Source organism: Dipodomys ordii, unplaced genomic scaffold, assembly GCF_000151885.1.
Source record: "Dipodomys ordii isolate 6190 unplaced genomic scaffold, Dord_2.0 Scaffold67, whole genome shotgun sequence".
Taxonomy (NCBI): domain Eukaryota; kingdom Metazoa; phylum Chordata; class Mammalia; order Rodentia; family Heteromyidae; genus Dipodomys; species Dipodomys ordii.
In genome coordinates this window covers 6566755-6570659 of record NW_012267283.1, presented here as the reverse complement: position 1 = coordinate 6570659, position 3905 = coordinate 6566755, and positions in this window count along the sequence as shown.

Below are 3905 nucleotides of genomic sequence, written 5' to 3'. Positions count from 1 at the left end.
TTTGTTTTGTTTAAACTAAATATTCTAGATTCCTGACATCTTTCTTTCAGGTTTCTGGAACCTGTGATTTAACCAGGGTTAAGTCACTTAATTTTAGAAGTCTGGATTTTTTTTTCATTTTTAAGTTGGGTTAACACATGATATTTCCCTGAGTATTTATAAGAATCAGAAAACTAAACACAGAGCTCCCTATGACCCAGCAACTCTAACAGAGCACAAACAAGGCCACACGAAAGCTACCAGCACAACCATGTTCATTGCATCATTATTTACCATGCCATTAGATGGCATGATTTGGAATCAGAGCAGAAGCCCCTCAACAGATGAATGGGTCAAGAAAAAAATATATATATACACATATGTGTGTATGTATATACAGATGGGTGTATATATACACATACATATATAAATATAAACATATATATATATATATATATATATATATATACAAATACAATGGCATTCTACTCATCCATCAGAAAGAATGATATGGCACCATTCATAAGGGAATGGAAAGTCTTGAAAAAATTATATTAAGCAAAGTAAACCAGACCCAGAGAAACACAGATTTTCATGGCTTCCCTCATTTGTGCTAACTAGAATATGCCTATAAATCTACTAGTACACACCCTGGATGGTAAGCAAGGAGTTGCATATGAATTAATTGCTTTATAGGAGCATGAGTAGGTGCAAGTAGTCACATCTTAGACCAGGAAGCAGAGACAAAAAGGTTGGAGTGCCACATTTTAGGAAATACCCTTGATAACTCAATGGTGTCCCACTAGGCCTTACTCTAAAAGTTTCCATACCATCTGCTTACACTGCCACTCTGGAGATGGACCTCCAACGGAACCATTGAAAACTCATATTCCAACCATAGCAAGGGATTAACCTGGGGAAACTGTTCTGTTATTCAATATAAAGAGGGAAATTCTGAGGTGAGGATAAAGCTTTATTCTTTTTTCTGATAGAAGAATTTCTTCTGATAGAAGAATCCTCTTCTGTCTTCTCACAGAAGAACTTGCCCAAAAATAAAATCAATTTTACCGTTTATGGTCTGTATTCATATATTTGTCCACTTTCTAACAATTATCTGTATGTCAAAACCCAATCATTATAACATTTGTGGTCATTTGTAAAGGTACATTTTGTAAACTTTTGTGGCATTTTAAAATAGTTTTTTTGTGTTTTTCATTGTTAATTTTGCTCCTTAAAATGGTCTCTAAACATAGTTGTGTGCCTTACAAGGAAATTACAGGTATTGGTCAGTTCAGCTATGAGTTATAGAGTCATTGGCTGTGAGTTTGATATTGATATAGGTAGGTAGGTAGGTAGGTAGATAGATAGATAGATAGATGTGATTATATATAGACTAGAGTAATACTGGTAGTGAGTTGGTAGAAACCAAGATACTTAATAGCACATAGCAAAGACTTACCTGGCTGGACTTGTGGAGACCTTAGCTCTAAAGCCAGGAAGAAACCAAAATATGCAAGTATTATGAGAGCTAGCTCTAGGCTCAGGTGAGAAAATAAATAGACCTGATCCTACAGCTATCAATGACCAGGTTAATTGTCTGGTATATCTCATCAATTTGTCAATTAAAGATCTTCCTTAGCCTTAAATACTCTTACTGTGGATGAGACAACTCTGTTCCCTCAAGGCTGCTTCAGAAGATAGAGAATTGAGAGCAAATGAAAATAAGAAGAATAAAAAGAATGAAAGAAATAGGTGGAGGAAAAAATAGATGAATAGAAATATAAGTTGGTGGGGCTGGGAAGGTGGCTCAGTGGTAGAGTGATTGCCTTGCATGCATGAGGCCCTGGGTTCAATTCCTCAGCACCACATACACAGAAAAAGCTAGAAGTGGGGCTGAGGCTCAAGTGGTAGAGCGCTAGTTTTGAGCTGAATTGCTGAGGGACAGCGCCTAGGCCCAGAGTTCAGGCCCACGACCAACAACAACAACAACAACAAAAAATATATATATATATATATAAGTTGCTGAGTGAGAAACTTCAATGACCATTTCATGGCTTCATTTTCCTCCCTCTTTTCTCTTTCCCATCATTCCTCTAGCTTTCCTCCTCCTTTCTTTTAAACAAATATTTACTATTTATTTATTTCTGTGCTAGAGACTTCATATGTAAAGGTATCTTCTGAAAGAATTTTACTATTAGGTGCTGCATTTTACTATCTATGACCTGTTAAAACTTTTCTATGCTCTTTTGCCTTAGAAGAGCACTTTTTAGAGTGTTAACTCTGATCTGTCTCTCAGAATATTAGAGGTCTGATGACTTCCATGTCATGGATCTAAATCCTATTTTATTTATCCATGCAACTTAAGTCACTTGGGTCCCTGTTGGAAAATCTAAAATGCTATCTCTCTCTGTCGATAACAGAACTCCCTATGTGTTCTAAATTCTGTCTCTAAGGCAAACAAAATGGATGTTATCCAATGAAACACAACAAACCCAGAAGCTGAGGCTGAGCGTGGGCACCTCCAAGTATTCTGGGAGGCAAGTTTTCTAAATGTTATTTCTGTCATTCTTGTTTATTCAAGATGATCATAGACACTATAAAGGAACTTGAAGAGAATCAAAATGAGAAAATAAATGTTTGGCCAGGTGCTGGAGGCTGAGATTTGAGGATCACAGTTAGAAGCCAGCCTGGGCAGGAAAGTCTGTGAGACTCTTATCTCCAATTAAACACCAAACAAGCCAGAAGTGGAGCAGTAGCTCCACTTTTGCTTTTTTGCCTTGAGAGAAAGTTCTGGCCCTGAGTTCAAGCCCAAGGACCAGGAAATGGACAAAAAGAGAGAGAGAGAGTAGGGGGAGAAGGAAGGGAGAGAAAATAAGGAAATAAAGGAAGGAAAGAGGGAGGGAGGGGAGGAGGGAGGGAGGGGAGGAGGGAGGGAGAGAGGGGAGGAAGGAGGGAAGGAGGGAGGAGAAAAGAAGGAAGGAAGGAAGGAAGGAAGGAAGGAAAGAAGGAAGGAAGAAAGAAAAAAAGAGAAAGAAAGAAACAAAGAAACAAAGAAAGAGAAAGAGATTTGGTATTGATTCCTCCAGCACTGTTCTTTCTGTTAAGGATTGTTTTTGCTATTTGGGATCTTTTATTGTTCCATATGAATTTTGGATTACCTCTTCTATTTACTTGAAGAATGAGGTTGGAATATTGATAGTTATCACATTGAATTTGTAGATAGCCTTGGGAAGTATTGCCATTTTTACGATGCTCCTTCCAATCCAGCATGGGAGGTTTTGCCACTTTATTTTTATTTTATTTTATTGTGAGAATACCATACAGAGGGGTTACAATTACATGGGCAAGATAATGAGTACATTTCTTATCAAGCATTGTTGCCTCCTCTTTGTTTCCTCATCCCATCCCTTCCCATAATCTCCCTCTTCTCCACCTGATCCTCCCCCACCCCCAACCAAAGTTGTAAAGTTCGTTTTTTGACATAACGACTTGTACATCTCATTGTTGCTATGGGTCCACCTGTATCCCTAGTTAAAGTTCTGTTTTGATTTCCTTTTTCAGGTTTTTAAAGTTTTCATCATAGAGGTCCTTCACTTCTTAATTCCTAAGTATTTTATTTTTGTGGGGAGTGGGAGGGTGCATGGGGGGGAGATAGGAAGGGATGGGAAGGGGAAACAAAGGTGGAGGCAACAATGCTTGATAAGAAATGTACTTATTACTTTGCCTATGTAATTATAACCCCTCTGTATGGTATTTTCACAATTAAAAAAAAGAAGTACATAAAAAAGAGAGAGAGAAAGAAAGAAAGAAAGAGAGAGAGAAAGGGAAGAAGTGAAAAAGAGAAGAAGAATGAGGAAGGGAAGGAAGGAAGGAAGGGAGGGAGGGAGGGAGGGAGGGAGGGAAGAAAATGGGACAGGCTTGTTCTT